Source organism: Panthera leo, chromosome C2 (assembly GCF_018350215.1).
Source record: "Panthera leo isolate Ple1 chromosome C2, P.leo_Ple1_pat1.1, whole genome shotgun sequence".
Classification (NCBI taxonomy): Eukaryota; Metazoa; Chordata; class Mammalia; order Carnivora; family Felidae; genus Panthera; species Panthera leo.
The window spans coordinates 68226263-68247606 of NC_056687.1; the positions used below are offsets into that span (position 1 = coordinate 68226263).

Genomic DNA, 21344 nt, shown 5'->3' on the forward strand with positions numbered 1-21344 from the left:
TACAATTCATACTTGGGAGGCTCTTCCTGAAGTTTAACTTAAAGCCACCCTTCTACAGATCGACAGTGGGAGTGGGGGAGAACCGACATGGATATGAGTTAGGGCTTCACGGAAGGTGCCCTGAGAAGTGTCCTGAGAGAAAGGCAGGGCCTTGCACCCCACCCCACAACCGTGAAGAGGAGTTGGCGTGAGGATCCTACAGGATCCAGCCGGGGATGGAGGCAATGTGATGGACGAACAGGAATGGGAAATGGAAAAACATATTGGTAGGAAGGAGGAGAGAGCGAGCTGGGAGGTCGCGGGCCAACCTGGGTTGGAGGCCTGGACTGGCTTAATAGTTATGTAATATTTCTGTGTCTCAGTTGCCCCATCTATAAAATGGGGGTAATAAAGCCATACCTACCCCTAAGACTTTCATGAGCTAAAATACACAGAGCAGCTTTTTAAATGGCCTGGCACATACAGAGAAAGACAGATACCATATGTTTTCACTCTTATGTGGATCCTGAGAAACTTAACAGGAACCCATGGGGGAGGGGAAGGAAAAAAAAAAAGAGGTTAGAGTGGGAGAGAGCCAAAGCATAAGAGACTCTTAAAAACTGAGAACAGGGGCGCCTGGGTGGCTTGGTCGGTTAAGCGTCCGACTTCGGCTCAGGTCATGATCTCACGGTCCGTGAGTTCGAGCCCCGCGTCGGGCTCTGTGCTGACAGCTCAGAGCCTGGAGCCTGCTTCCGATTCTGTGTCTCCCTCTCTCTCTGCCCCTCCCCCATTCATGCTCTGTCTCTCTCTGTCTGAAAAATAAATAAACGTTAAAAAAAATTAAAAAAAAAAAACAAAAAAACTGAGAACAAACTGAGGGTTGATGGGGGGTGGGAGGGAGGGGAGGGTGGGTGATGGGTATTGAGGAGGGGATGAGCACCTTTGCTCAACCTTTGCTCAACCTTTTGGGATGAGCACTGGGTGTTGTATGGAAACCAATGTGACAATAAACTTCATATATTGAATAAATAGATAAATAAATAAATAAATAAATAAATAAATAAATAAATAAATACATGGCCTGGCACAACACAAACTCCCAGTAAACTCTAGGAAATCTTCTTAACAACCCCATCCTCTTCCACAAATTGCTCAGAATCCTGGGGCTTCTTCCTTCCCGCTTTCTCTCAGACTAACTCCTTCTTTTCCATTCTCGTGGCCTCTCTGCAATCCTGGCACTGCGATCTCGTCTCCTCCCCACCCTCGTCACAGGCCTCCCTCTCCCCCACCTCATCCATCTCCAGCTCACCAGGCCGCTCTGCAGAAGGGCCGGTGTGTTTGGTACCCTTAGTTCCCAGGTACTTTTCCATACGTCCTGCTTTACTCAGAGGAGCTCATTTAATTCAGTTCCCACAACTGCCCTCTGAAGCAGGTATTATGGCCATTTTACAAATGAGGAAACCGAGCCTCTGAGAGGAGAAACCATCTGCCCAAGGTCACTCTGCAAGTATACGGTGGAGCCAGGATTCAAGCCCCGCTGTGTGGCTCCAGGCTGCCTTCCGCACCAGACTCCTCAGCAAAGCATCTGAGGCCTTCAGCAGATGGCTGCCCTCACCTGTCCCAACGCAGCCAGATGCTTGCCCATGCGAGATAGGCCAGCCCCCTGATGCACACCTCTCATCTTCACTTGTGTCTTACCCTCAAGGAGTCAAAGAGCAAGAATAGGAAAAAGAAAAGGAGAGGCTGTAGGAATGAGAGGGATTTGGGAAAGAGAAGAGCGGGAAGGGGAAAGCATGCTGAAAGGGAACTAATGTGGTATCCAGAGGTTTGGGGGCTTCTCTGGTGGGCCTTCAGCTCTGCCTCCAGTTTAGCTTCTGTCTTCTCCATCAGGGCATGGGATTCCACGGAAAGGAAAGAGTGAGAGGAGCCTCGGGCACAGGAGGCCCAAGCTGGAGGCTGGCGCAATGGCTGTAAAAAACTCCAGCTGCTCCAAATGCATTCAAGCCACTTGGCCCAGCCGCACACCCAGGGTACATGCAGATGAGGCTCAGACAGCTGTGGGGATCTCCCAGGAATCCTGACAGGATCCTGGCCAGCACGAGAGGGGCTGGGAGGCTTCAGGCAGGCCACAAAGCCCTCACTTCCAGAAACGGGTCTGGGGTGGATTCTGTCAACCACACAGTGGGAAACTCAATGTGCTGTCCGAGAAAAATTCCTGAAAAGACTATAAACAAATGGTGGTGGGCACTTTGAGAAAGGCAGCTGAGATCATAGTCAGGAAGTGTGTGTTCAGTAATAAAGTCCTGTCAGGCAAAGCTCATCTTCTCTGTTGACAGGGTCACCAGGCTGGTAGACGAGGGAAATGGGGTTTGCCGGTGTAGCTGATCTTGAAACCATCTGACAAGCTCTTCAAGAAATTGTTGCATATAAGCTAGAGAAAGGAAGCTAAAAGGTGAAGAATTAGTAGCACACAGAGCTGGCTGTACAATCTTACCCAAGGGTGCCTACTGATGGTTTGAGTCCCCCTGGATGGAAGCAGCCAGGTACTTACAGGGCTCTGAACTATCCCACTGCATTCAATACCTTATCAGTTCCTTGGATCGATAGATGGGAAGCATTTGAAGGTGGGAGTTATTAGCAGGTATATTGGCTGTCAGAGACAGAATCTTGGATTTTTTTTTAATTGTATTTTTAACCAGTCTCTACACCCAACGTGGGGTTCAAACTCACAACCCTGAGATCAAGAGTCATGTGTTCTACCGACTGAGCCAGCCAGGCGCCCCCAGAATCTGAAATATTTTAATCAGCTAGAGAGAGGGGCTGAATTTAGACAAGATGAAATGAACTAGGGAAAAACGTAGAGTCTCAAACATAAGACCAGAAAGACTACAGCGCTGTTATGGGTTGAACTGTGTCCCTCTAAAAGTCACATGTTTAAGTTTCAATCCCCAGAACCCCAGGATGTGACCTTATTTGGAAATAAGGTTGTTGCAAATGTAATTAGTTAAGATGAGGTCATACTGGAGCAGGGTAGGCCCCTCATCACATATAACTGGTGTCCTTACAAAAGGGGAAATCTGGAGACAGGTGTACAGGGAGAATGCCATGCAAAGAGAAAGGCAGAGATTAAGGGGGTGCTTCTATAAGCCAAGGAATGGCAAGCACTGTCAGGAAACCACCAGAAGCTAGAGGAAGGTTCTCCCTCAGCCCTCAGAAGGAACCAAACCTAACAACATCTTGATCTCGGGCTTCTAGTCTCCAGGACTGTGAGACAATACACTTCTGTTGTTTAAGCCACCCAGTCTGGGGGACTTTCTTACAGCAGCCCTAGCAAACTAAAGCAACACAAAGACATACTTAGAAGATGGGGCTGAGTTACAGATTATGCTAAAAGGGAGACCTAAGGGGAATGGTTGGCTGCGAGATCCGTGAAAGTCAGCAGGGCCACGTGGCTGCCAAAAATAGCCAGGGCAGAATTAAGGCTGCGTTAACAGAAGCTGTGGTAACTGGACGCATGAGGGTGTGCTGGCCGGGCCTCACCTGGAAAACCAGATTTGGTCCTGGTGACCGCAATTTAAGACAAGTGGGAGGATGTTCAGAGTTCTGTGCCCAGAGATGAAGAGACAAGTCAGAGGAGCACTCGTGGAAGTGGGGAAGAGGTGAAGGCAATCGGTCTCCCATGCTGGATAAGCTCTGGCATGGAAGTGACCGGGTTTGCCTGGAACAGCCACATGGGAAGAGATGGGGCACACAAGGAGAGACACAGACTTCAGAGAAATATAAGAACTTTCTATTAGACATTGTTGAGCAAAAATTGAATGGGCACCTTGTGGGGTGATGAGCTCTCTATCTCTGAGGAAGACTCCGCCAGCTGACTGCTCAGTAGGGACCTGTAGAGGTGACCCTGGCCACTTCCAGCTCCAGGAAGGACCCACTCCTATTCCCCTGCCTGGCCAACACCAGAAGCTCAGGCCCCTTACCCATGTAAAGTTAGAGGCTCCTGCGGGTTGTTTCGGCCCAAGACCTTTCATCGATGGCTTTGGCAGGCAAAATGGCATGCCGAGAGCAGGGAGTCTGGAATCACACACCTCAGAAGATCAGGTTCAGCGAGACGCAGGTGCACTGGAAGGATGAACTTGTTCATGCTCATAAGGATGGGCATGAATAGGGGTGGGAAGGAAAGCAGCCATGGCTCTTCATTGCCCAGAGAGCGAGGAAACTGGCAGCCCCAGAGTTCACCAACTCGAACTGGGTGGGAAGGCCCTGCTGGTGGGTGCTGAGGGGATACAGAGGAGGCTGCACCCAGGCCTCCCTTTGACCAACTCCTATGCTATTAAGACTGTTCCCAGGATGACCTGATACTAAGAGTGAGCATCTGTCTACAAGAGTTTTACTACTTCATTCCATCCTCCCTTAAACTAGTCCTCCCTCACTTCACAGTACAAAAAGGAGGCTCAGACAGGGAACGGAACTCATATGAAACCCACAAACAAAAACTGGGTTTGAACTCAAGTCTGTCTCATCCCAAAGCCCGTGCTCCTTCCAAGTTTCCACACTAAAGTGGAATGGGATGTAGAAGTGTCACAGGCACCCAGTAACAGAAAGAACAGCCTAGTGTGGTCTAAAGTAGAGTCTCAAACTTCAGCAGGCATGAAAATGGCCTAGAGGGTCTGTTTAAGTGTGGGTTGCTGGGCCCCAGCCTGGGAATCACTGAGTTACTAGACCTGGGGTTCAGTCCAAGAACTGTTGCATTCCTAACAGGTTCCAGGTGGTGCTGATGCTGCTGGCCAGGGACCCGCTCTGTGAACAACTGCTCTGGAGTAATCAGGCAAGGAAGCAGGTGTCCTCCAGACTCAGAGCCACGGAGAGATAAAGGTTCACTGCCGGGATCATCATCTGTCTCCAGTACAGGAGTCCCCCAGCAACATCCTGGGCAGCAAGACTGACAGCTGGTGCTGCTTCACCAGAACCCATCTGGTTGGGAAGATGCCCATTCTGAAAAAAACCCAGCTTCCTGTACTTTCTACTCTGGAGTCTTCTGCTTTTCCCGGGCTGATGAGCTGTGTTCTCTCCTATAGGAAGTCCTGCCCCTTCTGCAGTCAGCCAGCATGACCCCTAGGGTTTTCTCCCTCTCTAAATAAATGGACAGGTTCCCTTCACTGGAACTTTTGTGGCTGAGTTTCCCAAGCCCCTCCTGTTGCTGGCTGCCCTCCATGGAGCACACTGAAGTTGGTCAGGGTCCCCTCTAAGATCCATGTCCAGAAATGAGGACAGAATTACCGGGAGAACCCAATCTGGTTCCTGCACTTCTCTTAGTGCCATTTAAGATGGTATTGTTTTGAGCAAGCCCATCACCCTGTCAGTTCCTATAAAGCCTGTGCACAATTAAACCCCTCAGATCTTTTTTTCTTTTTTCAGGATCTGCAGCCAAACCAAGTCTTCTCCCACTCCCATCCCCCTTATGAACTTGAGTAATTAATTTGTGCAATCTAAATGTGACTTTCCATCTGCCCCTGTTAAATTTCATCTTGTTGGTTTAAACCCAGCATTCCAGTCTGTTGAGATCATTTTGAATATTTATTCTATCTTTTATAGGAGCTGCCCATCATAGTCCTGTCATCAACCAATTTGATAAGCTCACTTACACCAGTTTCATGCAACTCATGGATAAAAATGTGAAGCTTCATTTTTCAGAAGCTCACCTGCCACACACCATCTTCCCTTTGGGAATCCCTAATCATAAGATCAGACTTCCTATAGTCTAGGGAAGGTCCGTGGGCATGTCATTTCTTTCCTTGGCTGTTATTACACCAGGCTGATGCGGTGTCTTTCATATGAATGCTGTCACATCACAACCTAGTTCTTGGTCATGGTCAGAATCAAATCACAAGGATAGTTTCGGTTGCTATCTCTCTATCTTTTGGGCAACAGCAATGTGAAAGAGGCAAGAATGCAAAAATGTATCCGAGCCTCCACTTTAAACAGTATTTGACATCCAACAGAAGTCAGGCTGCCTATCCCCCCATCATTACTAGAGCATGCCTCATCATTACTAGAGCATGCCTCCCTGGCAGCTTTATAAGCCATACTGGGCAAGTAGCATCCAAATCCTTCCGACTGGGTGGGGAAAATTCAATAGGGATATGTCAAACTTGGACCTGCTAAGCTGCAAGGCATGCTGGGATTTTGGCAGCTGGTCAGTGAGGAGGCATGTTTTCTGGCATGGGGTACCTGGAGAAAGGGGTGAAGACAGAATCAAGGAAGTGAAAAGGAAAATGGGGCCTTGACAAATGGCCACTCTGCTGCCACTCGTACGTGAGAAGTGTTCTGCTGGAGAAAGACATAGGCTATGACCATGGGATGCTGAAGGAGCATTTGTGAACAATATTTTGATACCCTCAGCCAAGGGTGGAAAAAAGTAATATACACAGTTAAGAGTATAGGCTCTGAAGTCGATAGTCTGGGTTTAAATCCCAGCTCCACTACTTTTTAACCATGTGACCTTGGGCAAATTGTTTTCTGTCTCAAGGTTTCAGTTTCCTCTCAAGGTTTCAGTTTCCTCGTGTGGCAAGTGGAGATAAAAATAATCCGTGCACATGAGGCACATGAGGATTAAAAGAGACAATGGGTATACAGAGTTTAGCGGACTGTCTGGTACATAGTAACAGCTCAATAAATAATAGCTGTTATTATGGAACAATAACTTGAAGGCACTGAAGGCTGATAGTTTCTGGGCTGGAGACGTGAAGAAGAAAAAGCTAAGCAGGTGAAAGAAGCAACTAAAGACACTGGGTTAGGAGCAGGAGAGACCTGGAGCTCACCTGGAGGTGGAGCTGAGGCAGGCATCCGGCCAGGGCAAGGATTCTGACCCCCAGGTCAAGTAGGGTGAAGCAGCCAGCTTGAAGCCTCAGAAGAGGTCAGTGAAAACAGTTTATTTTTTCAGCTCTGAATATGAAAACATTTTATTGCTATAGGAAGTCCACCAAAAATTGTCTAGATGGTCCATGTGAAAAAGAAGCATAAATATTCCACTTCTAGAAATCTGTTCTGAAATAATCATTTACAGGCACAAAGATTTATATACAAGGATGTTCACCGCAGCATTATTTATATTAGTAAAAAGTAGTTTACATCTTAGATGTCCAACCCACAGAGGATTCAGTAAATAAATTAGGGCACATCCATAGGATGGAATACTGGCAGCCATTAAAAAGCCCATTGGAGAAGAAGACTTAAGACGTGGGGGAAATTACCACAATGTATTATTAAATGAAAAAGGCTACTTACAAAGTAACACAAACAGTACAATCACAATTTTGTTATATGTGTATCTAGAAGTAAACAAGCAACAGTGTTGAATGAATGTGCGTTACTGTTATAAATGCTTTTTAAGAAGAAACGATCTCAAAGAAGTTACACTAGAAGGGTGCTCCCACAATCAGCTTATAATACAAAGCCATTACATTCAGAACGCAGGAACACAAACAGTAGCTATGATCTGAATGCCAGGAGCTGTAGCTGGTGACTACTAGAAAGGACCTGGCTGTTTGGAAGGGCTGAGGGCAAAGAGATTGGGCACGCCATGCCATTGGCGTGCGGCCAGGGGCAGCATAAGAAAGAAGATTTAGGTCAGCGGCTCTCAACTATAGCTGCATATTAGAAGCGAAAAAAATATCAGTTGCTCAGGCTCCACACTCAGGGACTTTGACTTAATTAAAGTCTAGGATGGAGCTGGTCATCTATAGGTTGTCAAAGCTCTGCAGGTGATTCTAATAGACATCAGTGGATTCATATTGAACTGAGCCAAGCTACGGTTACCTGAATACAGAGGTCACTGGAGACTTGCTCCCTGGACTGGGCCCCATATATCAAGAGAGACTCACTCTATAAGCTGGAGAGATGCTGAAATAGAGCAGGCAGCCCCCAGGTACCTGGTTTATGCAGGAAAACAACCGTCAGCCTTGAGGGGCTTTCACAGAAGTGCTCCTTGGAGCTGGGCTGTTTGGGAGTTTTTGCCACAAGGACACTGCTCTCCATTGAGGCTCCTGATGGGGCCCAGGTTACCAGCTGACTCCATAAATTGCAAGTACAGGTGGCTTTACAAACAGGAGAAGGGAAGGAAACAAAGATTGCGGGAAATCTACAGGGACCTGACTCTGCAGAAGCCAGAGCTGGTCTAGTGGTATTTTCCTCTTCTGTCCTGCTTTCGGGCAGAAACACACCCTGGTCAAGAGAGCAATGTGTAGACCTTAAAGGCAGTCTGTTCTGGGTGGATGAGGCCTCTCAGAGGGCTCCTGGTTTCCCCCAGGTGCCTTAAGGGAAGAGGAGCAGAGGGAACAAGCTGCTGGAAACAAAAGTTTGTGTTAAATGATAAGATCTCCCCCAGCTTCTTGATACAGGTATAGAGTTACCCAAGGCACCAAAAGAAGGGAAAGAACAGGCTTGGGTCGGTTGCTTTACACACTGGATCCATCCATCCCTGAATAATTAAGAACCAACTACAGCTCTTTTGTGCTCCTTAAAGGGGAGCTCCTGGGGGCTCCCTCAGGACAATGACTAGGGCAGTATGGAGGGAGTTTTGTCTCAGGTGGAGCAGTGGGGTTGGCAGATAGGGATAGATCTAAATTGCCACCCCACCATTTCCCTAGAGACATTGACATTGTCTCCCTAGAGACAGAATAACATCAACTCCGGCAGAAGAACAGAGCTGCAGATAATCCAAAATGCTGGATGATCAAACCCTAACAGAGCTTTGCAATGCATTGCGTCTATTTGTACATGGATGTATGTGAGTATATTCACTCTCTCTCTCTCTCTCTCTCTCTCTCTCTCTCTCTCTCTCACACACACACACACACACACACACACACACACACACACACACCCCTACTGTGCAGCAGATTTAGCTTCCAAATGATGTTTGGCTCAGGCAGAAGCTAAAGGGAGAAAGAATGCACTCTCTGAAGATACTGGCAGTCAGGTGGCTTATCAGCAGTGGGTCTGGAGGGAACTAGAAACTGGTCTTAGACTAAACATTCTCCACAAGTGATCCACAAAAAAGAGATTTTCCTGGAAAATGAAGAAGTGACTGTAATCTCCATTCAAGAGTGCTGACCTCAAGGGCCAGAAAGAGTCTTAGGGTTCATCTGACCATCTCATTTTCACAGATGGGGAATCTAGGTCTGGCAGAAGCTCTCAAGTGGGGCAGACTCCCTCATTTCTAACCCAGCCTCCCCTTTTGGGAATTTAAATCTATCCGCTCCAATTTGATCCTCGGGGGACTGACAAGCAGATGGTCACCAGCCATCCTCCAGTACCATCCCTTCCTATTGCAGAAGAGGCCAGCCAGAGACATTCTTGGTTCAAATGCAAAGCTATTCTGATAATATCGACAAGGCTTCAAATTCAAACGAGTTCCAGGTGCAAGTCTGATTAAGTCATCCTTATTAAGGCAGATCAATGAGGGCAGTGTCATGGCGCAACTCAGCACACACAGCATTGCCTATAAAGCTTTCACTTGCTCAGGAACAGCCCAACGGAATCCTTATCCTTCTGTTTCAAGTCAGACTGGAGGAGGGTGAACAGCCCAACTGTTGGGAAGTGTGCTCAAGGTCAAACTCTCCCGAGCCTGGTCTTCATTGCAAGGGTTCCTCCTCCCGCTTTCCTCACTATGCCCAGCAGCAAATTGGATAGGAAACCACCTTCTTTTTTTCCATTTTGAAGCTACCAAGTGTAGTCATTTCTCATTGGTGAGCCCCTGACTAATGTCAGGATTAAAGAGTGCATCCTGCAAGGTTTGGTTTTCATCTCTCATGCTCATTAAAGCAAAACACTACAGCAGAAGGGAGAAAAAGTGGCATGGCAGAGCCATAGAACATTGGGCACCCTGCTTCCCTTCCAGAACCCTACTCTCAGCTGGAATTTGCCTTGCTACTTTCTAGCATTCAAATCCGTTATTAGGGACATTTTTTCAGAAAGAAAATCTTGGGGGAGAATCTTCCATCTGAGACAGAGAATGGCATATGCAAAGATCCCCTTTCAGATTACCCATCATTGAGCTGTCTCTTCAGTGAAAGCACCCATCATCAAACCAAAAGGAGAAGGAGGTTCACAACAGTATAGCATTGTGAAATCCAGGTGTTGCCCACACAAGCTGTAAAAGAAGGGCTCAATTTGGTCAATTCAATGAAACTCCATTAGTCAAGCCACTTGCTTTGGCTTCTTTTCATACATTTAAGACCAAGTTAGTTAAGCTTTGTCATAGATTTAGATCAACTTAGTAGCGTCTGAATTCAAATGCAAAGATCTGAATGTGAAGAAAATCCATCCATTAGAGGTAGCTATCTCCAACACACACACACACACACACACACACACATACACACACACACACACACACACACACACACACACACCAGTCAATGAAGACAGGCTAGTGATCTAGGTGACTGGATGAGGCAAAGGATGGTCCCAGGACCCAGTGGGGTTCAGACCCTGAAGAATAAGTAACCAGCACTTCCTCCCTATAGTTCTCATTTCCAGATCTTCAGATGCCTGGCTTTGTCTCTGTGCACACCACAGGCACAAGGTAGTTGTTCAGCCCCGCTCAATGAGTGACAATCTGAGGAGCCCAGGGAAGATCTGAGGTGGTGGAACTCTAGCCCTCTCAGCATTCCCCACAAACCCAGGACTCCAAGTCCTTCAGACAACTCCACATTAGCTGTCAGATCACCCAGTCAAACCCCAAGGGGAAAGAAAACCCCGACAGTAAATTCCATCACAGAAGTTAAGGTAATGCTAGTAACTGTGTTCTCCTAGTCATACCAGTTCACCTCCATTCTGATCAGAGACATGCCTTGTTTATCCTCATATCCATATCTTCCAGCACAGTGCCTGGCACACAGTAGGTGCTTAGTAATAAATGGTGAACACAAGAGTTCACTATTATTGTTGGTCTCATCTATCCTGTACTTAGGCAATAACAAAGCTAACACTTGCAGATCTTGGGGAACATCTGGCAGCTGGGGGTGTGAGTCTCAGCCCTGTATCACTTAAGGTTTCCATGGTCCTTTGCCCTCTGTGCCCATTCTAGCACTTCAGTCTTCAATGAAAGTACTAAATTGGTTGATTATATGCTAGTGATCCGAGTTTCTACCTTGTTGACCTTCTATGGGATATAGGAGGGTTACCAAGATTAAGTATAAGAGTGTCAGGGCACCTAGGTGGTTCAATTGGTTGAGCACCCAACTCTTGATTTTGGCTCAGGTCATGATCCTAGGGTCGTGGGATCGAGCCCCATGTTGGGCTCCACACTGAGCATGGAGACTGCTTAAGATTCTCTCTCTCTCTCTCTCTCTCTCTCTCACCCTCTGCCCCTCTCCCTCACTTGTGTGCATGCCCTCTCTCCCTAAAAAAAAAAAAAAGTGTCATGATCAATGCTGAAAATAATTGAACCCACAGCATCTTCCCCCCCAAGTGTACACACTCTACATACTCATCTTCAGCCTTGTCAGGCTAATCCTCCATAAACGTCTGCCATCCCTCTCCCCCTTGCTGGGGCTCCCCTTCTCCTTTTTAGACCCATACTCAGAGCTCAGGGCTTCCTGGATAATCCTTGGGATCCCTGAATATCTTTTCTCATCTAACCCCTGAATAAGATTTTACTACATTAGGGGAAGCAAAAAGTCATGGTTGGATTTGCTTCTTCTTCTTTCTTTCTTTCTTTTTTTTTTTATTTTTTGCAGAGAACAAAGCTGGCTTATACTCACTGAGTTCTTCGGGTGCTGGGGAGGGAGAGGGAAGAGACCTGAGTTCCAGTCCTGGCTCTATGTCTGGAACCTTGCATCAATGGATGTGAAGTGCTCAGATTTATATAAGACAGATAACTCCGTGACCTCAAGGAACTCATCATCTAGAGAACTCATCATAGTACCCCCAAGGTTCTGGGAGACATGATAACATGTACACACAAAGAGATCATGTTTCTTAGGATCTTAAGTTCTTGATCTGTAAATATAGGGGGTCAGGCTGCTCAAGAGCAGATATTGGTTTTGCTTGGACCATTTTATCTGGCCAGTTTGACTTTGAACATCCAGGTGTCCAGCCATTCTAACTAACTGCCTGATCAGCACATTGCTACCTGCTTGGCTTCTATAGGCATTGGAGTTTGTGACTTCCCTAACATGGACAATCTCTAAGCCATCTTCCAGGTTTGAGCCTCAGTAAGAAGTAACGAACAGAGTGGCTTTCAAACAAGCCAGGGAGGGTACACCAAGACAGAAAAGCGTATGCAATTCTCCCAGTCCCCAAAGGGACATGGCAATCCATAGAGCCAGGCTGGACCTCTCAGCTTCTTTGCCTTCCTGGTCTGGCTCTAGGAGAAGTGGAAAGGGAGCCCCTTCCTGGCCTTCCCTTCTCTTCTCCCACCCTCCCTTTACAGACAGCTGGTGGGCAGGGGGGCAGAGCCAACAAGCCCAGCTCTCAGTCCCACCTGAGTCCCAGAGCTTTCTTCAAACAGTCTTCTCCTACGCCCTAGGTCACCATTTGGCACCAAGCCCTTGCTGTTTTGTACGGCCTGTGCTTTTCCCCATTATGTTCTCCCTTCCCAAACACACACATACACACACGCGTCTTCTTTAGATCAAATTGGTGAATTTAGCAGCCTCTCTGGGCATGGGCTCAGCCCTGTACACCTTTGTATCTACCCACATGTAGTCTGGTGCACTGCACACAGTAGGTGCTTAAAAAGTGTTTGACGTCCAAGTGATAATAATGCTGGCTATTGTCAGGTCTGGAGGACAAAGGCTCTGGCACTGACTCCCTGGAAAGAGAACAGAGTTGGAAGCTCTGCCGCCCCCTCCCCAAACTGCTGCTGGCAGCTGTTGAAATCAGGAAAGGAGTTGCCCTCCTGCCCCTACACACACACACTTTCTTAACCTGGCATCTTCTTGCTGAGCAGGTCTCCCAAAAACAATGCTCACTGTCCTCTGGGTGACCAAGTGGCAAATTCCCTCTCTCTTTGATATTTTATCCCCCTTCCTCCTCTGTTGGGAGTCTACATTTGGGGCAGGGTACTGGTGGGTTTTCCCAAACTGTTTCTTAAGCAGTCCTCCCTTTCCTGGATGTGAGGTCCAGTTCTCAGGCTCAAGTTCCCCCCTGCCCCTACCTCAAGGTCACCTATCTAGGCTCAGAAAAGGTGAGAGGTCACTTTTAAACGTCAAGAAGAAATGGGGGGGGGAGGGACGGCGGCGGGGTAAGTGAGGGGAATGAATGGGAAAAGACAGACTATGAGATGAGGGAGAGTGGGGGTGGGGAGGACGGAGTCGCAGGCGTGGAGGGCGTGTGAGAGGCGCCGCTGCTTTCAGAGCAGAATGAGGCCGAACTGGGAGGATGGGGAGAATAGGAAGCGGGGTGACTGGTGGAAGCAGACTGGAATCGCTAGGGGCTGAAGGAAAAGGATGGGGGTTGGAGGCACAGAAGGTAGGGTCGCGGTGGGGTCTAGACCCAGGCAAGCCTACACGCGTCCAACCCCATTCACGTTTGCTCAGGCACGGGACCGGGAAGGAGCGCGTCCCGAGGGTGGGCAGCCCTCTCCCAGCTCCTGCTCTCATCCCCGCCGCGGAAAGCCTGCAGAGCGTCGCGGGGGTGGGGGCAGAGACCGGCGGCTACCCGTCCCCGTCCGGCTCGGGGCCCACTCCAGCCCGGCGCGGCGGGTCGGGAGGAATGACCCGCGGACTCGGCACAGGGGGCTGGGGAGGAGGCAGGAACCGCGCTTCAGGTGGCTCCTCCTCGTTGTTTAAAGTTTGCGGCAGGCGGAGGAGCCGGCTCTGTCCTCCCACCGCCGCCGGCTCGCGGCTCCGCACGGCGGGGTCGCCTCAGCCTCGCCTTCTCCCCCGGCGCGTCCTACCGCCACTTCCCTGTCGGCTCCCGCCCCGCGCGGGTCCCGGATCCCCTCTCCTGTCTCCATCCCTCCCGGTGCCCGAGCGCCCCCCGCTCCCTCCCTCCGCGCTGGATCTCCCGCACGACGTGAGCGGAAAGTGAATGAGCAGCCCCAACCACAAAGACGAATTACCATGAGAAAAATAAATCAGGGAATCGCCGTCCGCGTCCCACGTTCCCGCCGCCGCACCCTTCTCCACCCTCCGAGGCGGGAGCGCGGGGCCCCCGGGCCGCCGCGTCTGGGCCCTGGCGGGGCACAGTTCGGGCTCCGCGGGGCCCTGACAGGGCAGGGGGTCTGGGAAGAACCGGGTGGGGGCCGGGCAGGCGGGGACGTCCGCGAGCGCGAGATTTCACACTCCGAGCGGGCCACGCGTTCCCACGCGCCTCGCCGCCCGCACTCTCCTTCCCTCCGGTTTACTCGTCGGCCCTCGGTGAGCCTCCATCGCGGCACCAGTCTCAGCTCCTCTGCCCCGCGCTCTCTCAGCCTTTCATTCGTCCGTCCCCTCCTCCAGGCCCGGGCGGCGGGTCCCCATCACGGCTGCTGCCCAGACGCACCGGCCGCGCGGCCAGACCAGGGCCCCGCGCAGCCGGGACCCGGAGCGGGCGGTCGGCGGGAAAGCGGCAGCGCGGAGGGCGAGGATGCCCGGGGACCCCCTTCTCCTCCCGCCCGCAGCCTCCCCCACCCGGTTCCAACTTGCTAGCTCCTCCGGGCCCCTACCCCTCTGCCCAGCCGAGTTGCTGAAGTTTGCAACTTGCAGCCCCAGCCCGCTCAGGGGAAACGCCCGGGGCTCCCGGGACTCACCTCCGGGTTGCGGGCACAGGTGCCCTGCTCTCGGCGGCTCCCGGCTCCCGGCGGCACGGAGCAGCGGAAGCCAACCAGGAAGGCTGGCGGCCCGTCTGGGAATGGGCGGCCGCGCTGGAACAGCCCCCGGCCCTGGGCTCGGCGCTCCCCTGCAGTCCCGACCCGGGCCCCGCGCCGCTGCGCTCGGGCTCCTCCAGCAGCCGCTGGACGCGCGGCCGACCCGCCCGGCTCCGTGGAGCTGGGCTCTGGCAGCAGTCCCCGCGCTCCAACTAGCTCCCGACCCGGAGCGCGGGTGAGAACGGGGAGGAGACGGAGGAAGCCGAAGAAAGGGGGGAGAGGCGGTGGGGGGAGGAGTTGGGAGAGAGCGGAGGGAAGGAGGGAGCGGGAGCGAAAAGGAGGAGGGGGTTGGAGAGGACCTGCCGCGGCCGGCGCTTCACCCGCCAGCCCCGAGGCGCGCGGAAGAGCGCGAGGGGGCGCCCTGCATCTCAATGTCCCCAGGCTCGGCCCGACTCCCGCCCCTGGCCTGCCTAGTGTGTGTCACCCAGTGGGTGGACACAAGTCCCGCTCCGCAGCCGGCATTCGGACGACGAGACCCAGGTCCTCCTGAGCCCTGGCTACCTTTTGCCACATCCTGCCTTACTGTCCTCGGTGACCCCATCTCGAACCTGACTTCCTCTAGGGGCGTCAGCCCACCAGAACCCTACCCACCCCAACCCTTGGCGCCTGAGAAAAGTCTCCCTTCCCCCCGGCTCCCAAATTCCCCAGCCCTATTAGCTAGGGACGATCTTCCTGCCTGTGGATTTAAACGGGGGAAGGAATCGCGTACAAAACAGGGGAAATCTGGTATAAATTGCGGTCGAAGACGAGGCTGCTGGGCTGGACTGGAAAACCAGAACTGGCTGGATCAGGGTTAACTTTACCAGCTGCACGACCTTGAGGGAACCTCTCCATGCCTCAGTTTCCCCAACTGTAAACTAGGGCTGGCAACACCTACCCTCAGAACGATTTGGGGAACAAGCAGGGGCTGTAGTGAGTAAAAATATCCTCAAGGAACACTGGGAGGACATCCAGGAGATTAGCGATCCCGGGAGGCAGAGGAGTGCTCTCGGCTGAGAGAGAAGGGTTACGGCGATCTCACCGATCAAGGCTGAAATGTTTACAAGTTTAAGCATCTAGTGTTTCTGAAGGCAAGAACCGGGGAGGGAGAGACGGGGGGCTTCGAATCCTATCTGCCCGGGCTGCAAGAGGGATGGGAAGGGAGCCCTCTGCTGAACAAAAAAAGGTATTTTAAAATTAAAAAGGTGACCTAAGAAAAGAAAACGAAATAATGAAGGATAAAGACAAAAGACTTGAAAAATTAAACCTCGAAAAGAGTAATTTTAAGAGATAACCACAGAGAACTGTGAAATAAAAATGGGTAAGTCAGAAAAAGGACAACATTAAAAGTCCTCCTGGAGTATGCCAGAAATGGAAGAAGGAGAGTGAATCATTTTATATAACAAAATTCTGGGTAAAGGAAATCCCAGATAAAGCAGAGGAACGGAGACAATAAAAGAACTCCAGAGCTGTGCTTCCCTACACACGCGCGTGCGCGCGCGCGCGCGCGCGCACACACACACACACACACACACACACACACACACCTGAACCAACATGAGAAGCAATTTGGTCAGGATGATGGGAAAGAGAGAAAGAATCCAAGAAGGGAGTTTATGGGACGCTGTAAAAAAGGGGGAACAGTGCACAATCTCAGAAATAAAGACTTTTTAGGGCAACAGAAATGCCAGAACTCATAAGGTACAGAGTGGAGAGGAATTGCAAAAGTAAGACACACTCTTGACAAGAGGAGAGATACAAAGAGGAAAAAAGGAAGGAAACGTGTGTCAGCACATACCAGCACATACCATCTGGTAGCCCTTCCATTTACTTAGGGGTAGAAATCAAGTTCAAAGACGGAATTCAGGGCACTGATCCTGACCTTCTATCTGAGACCCTTCCACTGCTGTGAGAGCTGCTTCCTCTCCCCCCAACCCCCACTCTCATTCCTGACAGAATCATGGAGACAGGTTTTTGCCATTGCAAAAATATAAATGTATGTAATATATAGACACCTTTTAATTAATATGGAAACAGGAAAATATTCGATATACTGTAGGGAAAAAGGGTGAGCAGGAGAGTCTGTCTGTTGGGAGAGTAGACGAAATGCCTTGTGAGCAATTCTGTCTGCAGCAGCTCTCTCCTGAAAGGTAAAAACAACCATCTCCATCCTTCATCATATTCTCTCCCCTCCCCCTCTTTCTCCACCGTGTTTGATTGCTTTATCTTTCTGCCTTTCCAACATCGCTTCATGCCCCTTCTTGGCTCTCCATCTCCACTTTATGAATGGGTGAATGAATGACAGAGGGCTTGGTGCAGAAAGAGAAGAAAGGAGACCCGAAGATTCAGGCCAGGGACTCTTCCTTTCTGGGGGGAAGCAGGAGCCAAGAGGCAGAGACACCCAAGGAGACACAGACAGAGGAGCATAGCTGCTGGGGATGCGGGCTAATTAATCTTAATTGCATCCTACAGTATTGTATTGATTAACAGTGATTACTCAAGAGCTCTCAATAAAAGAGAGCTTCAGAAGTCCAAGCCTCAGGAACGGACAGTTGCTTCACTAGCCTGGCTCACCACATGCATCAGGCATCTCCTGAGTTGGACAAATCCAATCCAGTTAGAATCTCTGACTCATTTACTAGGAACAAAACCTGGAGCATTGACCCCCTCGCTCAGTGTCACTATCACCTTCTGTCATCTTCCTTAAAACTCTGTAATAACCTGTACAATAATTGCTTCTATCAGAAGCAATTCTCTACCTACCGGAAATGTGTTAATTAAGTAGAATGTAAATACAGTAATTAACACAGAATTACCCAAAACAAACATGCTAAAAGAGCAGCGATCATGGTGGGGGGAGGAGGTGAAAAGAAGTTCTTAGAATTCGCTGTTGACCTAGAAATTCCAAACTTATCTTGAACTAAGTTGTCAAGAGGTTAAGAAGGAAGTCCAGATTTTCCTGCTCAAGGATGACAAGGCTGAGCACAACACTGCCTCCTGCCTCCCATCTGAGGGCATTTTTCTGGGAGCTCTGGGTACCTCCGAAAAATGAGAGTGCAGCCCTCCCAGGAAGGCGTGTACATGTGTGTATATGTATGCATACATGTCTATGCATGGCCCAGGCACAGACACAAATCTGGCCTTGTAGCAAAAGGCATACAAACCACAGTCACACATATATTGATAGCAAAGAGAGAATTGAAAAGAAGGCACCAATCACTTATGATGCCTGAACAGTTTCCTGGTCCCAGAATCACCTGTTTATTGTGCCTGGGGAGAGAGAAGAAAAAAGAAAATTCCCACCCCAGAAGTCATTGTCTAACTGTGAACCGAAAGCACACTTATGTCAGAGGAACTGAAGTGTCACTAAACAGCTTTGCCATTGTCCTGAGCTAAAGTGAGAGAGAAGATCTTCCTTCCTTCCTTCCTCTCCAAACATTTAAGTGCCATTCACTGTGCTAGGTGGAGAGGTCATAGGAAGAGGAGAAAGTCAGGGTCTCACAGGCATACAGGGCAGGGCGGGGGGCGGGGGCAGACATAATCACTGCAAATCTGAGGATTCTGCTGCAGGACCAAAGCTCCACGGGCACGTGGAGGGCCAGTGACCAGCTCCACTCGGCAGGGCAAGGAAGGGCAAAGGGTCCTTCTAGCTGGGAATGGAGACAGAGCAGGAATTTGCCAGACAGAGAAGCAGGAGGAGGCAGAGTATTCCAGGCAGAGGAAATAGCATGTATGAAAGCACCAGGCGATATAATTAGATTTCTGTTTTGGAAGAATTACTTGGCCCTGGTTAACAGATTCAGAGAGAGCTGAAGCAGTAAATGTGAGCAGGTGCATCGTGTGTTGGAAAAGAGCACTGCACCAGCAGTTAGGGCTTCCCATTTCTAAGACCAGCTCAGGAGCTGATGACCTGGCTGTCCTTGGCCACCCTCTTAAACTCTCTGACCTCAGTTCCTCATGGGTAAAATGAGAGGGGTTGATCAACCGGTTTCCAAGGTCTTCTCTGTACACACATTCTATGATTCTAACTTTTCCGGCAGACAGTCCTTAAAATTATGTTTCTTCACCGAAGGTATGCACTTTGTCCTTTCCATGTGTGTAGCACTTTCAGCTTGCAAAAGTACTTTCCATTCGATACGTTTTGACCTTCATACTCCTATGAAGGAGATGGTTCCATGACACTGCAGACAGTCTTGTCCAGCTCCGTGGTGGTAAACACCATCTCTGTGATGATGACGTCCAAGTTTGTGTCTGTGGCTCTGACCTCTCTCTTTTGAGACCCAAATGTACAGACCCAACTATCTGCTCCTTTCGTCCACGTGAACATCTAGTAGATATCTCGAGTTTAACATTCCCGAAATCTAACTTCCAATTTTCTTTCCTAAAACCAGCCCTTCCTTGTGACTTCCCTAATCTAGTAAATAAAAACTCTGTTCTTTGAATTCCTCAAGGCCAAAATCTTGAAGTCATCTCACGCTCCACATCCAAGCCATCATAAATTCCACGGTCTTGACCTTTGAAATATTTTCAGAATCAAACTACTGCTCACCCCCTCCTCCACTAGCACCCCAATTCAAACCACTATCTTCTCTCACCTGGATGTTTGCTCTGCCTGCTTTCACTTTTGCTGTTATAGTCTGTTCTCTGCACAGAAGCCATTCCAAGTCAGACCCTGTCACTCCTCTGCTCAAACACCTTCCACAGCCCTGCAGCTCACCAGAGGAAATGCCACATCCTTAACAAGCCCATAAGACTCTCTGACACCATCTCCTACCACTCTCCCCTTCTTCACTTCTCTTTCGCCTTACCATCCTCTCCGCCATTTCCCAAACACCCAAGGCTGCCGCGTCAGGGCCTTTGCACTTGATGTTCTCCCTGCCTGGAAAGCTCTTTTGACAGATGTTCACATGGGCAGTTTCCTCACTTTCTTCAGTCTTGTTCAAATATCAGTTCATTAGAGGTAGAGGTACATTACTTATCTTTTCAGAAATAACAAACCCCTAGGGGCGTGTGGGTGGCTCAGTCGGCTGAGTGTCTGACTCTTGATTCCGGCTCCGGTCATGATCCCAGGGTCATGGGATTGAGCCCCACATTGGACTCTGTGCTGGGCATGGAGCCTGCCTGAGATTCTCTCTCTCTCTCTCTCTCTCTCTCTCTCTCTCTCTCTCTCTCTCTTTCTCTCTTTCTCCCTTTGCCCCTCTCCCCCACTCCCCCTTTCTCTCTAAAAAAAATAATTAAAAAATTAAAAAACAGAAACAAAAATAACAAACCCCTTTCACCTTCTATCCTCATTCAACAATGTACATACATGCTTATTTATTGTCTATCTTCCCTGACAAGAATATGAATTCCGCGAAAGTGGAGACATTGTCTGCTTTGTTCATTACTATCATCCCAGCCCACAGAATGGTGCTTGGTAAAGAGAAGAGCACAATGACAAGTTAATGATTGTATTAGTATTATCCTTATTTTACAGACAGGGGAACTGAGGCACAATAACACAACTGGGCATTTTCAGAGCTGAGAGTTGAACTTAGGTTTTTCCACATCAAACTGTTCTCTCCACTTGTTTGTTAGTTAACATCTATATTTTCACTTAAAACTTTTTAACAGAAAATGCATAGTAGAGAAAAATGTACTAATTGTTTTCCACTCAATTAGACACATGGGTCCGCTGGCCCACACAGTCAAGACAGAGTAGAGTTAGCTCTGAAAGCCCAGACCCTCTGAAGTGTCACTCACCTCACATGCGCATCCTCATCCTGGCATCGTTTTTGATTCTTGTGTTATAGTTCTGCTTCTTCTTCTCAATTCCTGAAAAAATAAATCCCCTTCCAGGCATTCATCTATTTACCCTCACACGTTCTCTCTGGCAACATGCGTAAATGAGTGTGTACATCATGTGTGCACACACAACATACACACAACACACACACCCCATTTTCATGTCTCCTAAATCAGGGGTGTGGTGCGAGAGAAGGCAGGCTGATTTTGCAGCTTGCCCTCATACGCAGGGGCAATCACATGTCTCTCCCCAGGCACTCGGGAGCACCTTTCGCCTTCCCCTTTCCTGCTGTCCCAGCAGGCACTATCAGATCTAGGCTGTGGATGAGTCAGGAAGAAGTGAGGGATGGGAGGGGTGCAAAGATCAGAAGGAAGGACAGAGGCACCGCTGGCCCAACAGATGACACCAGGATGCCTGGTAGATGAGCTACAAAGGGACAAGTCAAGTGCTCAGCTAGAAGCCAGCAGGCAGGGGTCATTCTCAGGACACTTGGACTCAAGGAAGAACAAAAAGTGTGGTCACTGTTCTTAAAGACATTTGAAAACGTGAGATCTTTGTCTGTGATTTTCTCCCAAGACCAGCCACAGACGTCCCAAATTGATCAGGACACAGGATGGACATTGGCCAAGGAAACATGAGACAGTGTTCCCAGAGTGGGATCAGAATCCTGCCAAGAAGAGAATCCCAAGTTGTGACCAAGAAGAGGCCCAGGTGTGGTACTGAGAGGACCTGAGCAGGGCTAGC

The 21344-nt window shown here is 49.5% G+C and overlaps 1 protein-coding gene across 2 annotated transcripts in view; it reads right to left on the reverse strand.

The window, feature by feature from the left end:
* The window catches only part of SEMA5B (semaphorin 5B), a 119295-nt gene extending 104266 nt beyond the window's left edge, over positions 1-15029 (reverse strand). The window contains exon 1 of one of the 2 annotated variants that reach the window (XM_042955860.1): positions 14720-15029. The gene's annotated coding sequence lies outside the window, so the exon portion shown is untranslated. The remainder of the gene's footprint in view (positions 1-14719) is intronic. The other variant, XM_042955858.1, reaches the window with a different exon arrangement.
* Between the last annotated feature and the right edge of the window lie 6315 nt (positions 15030-21344).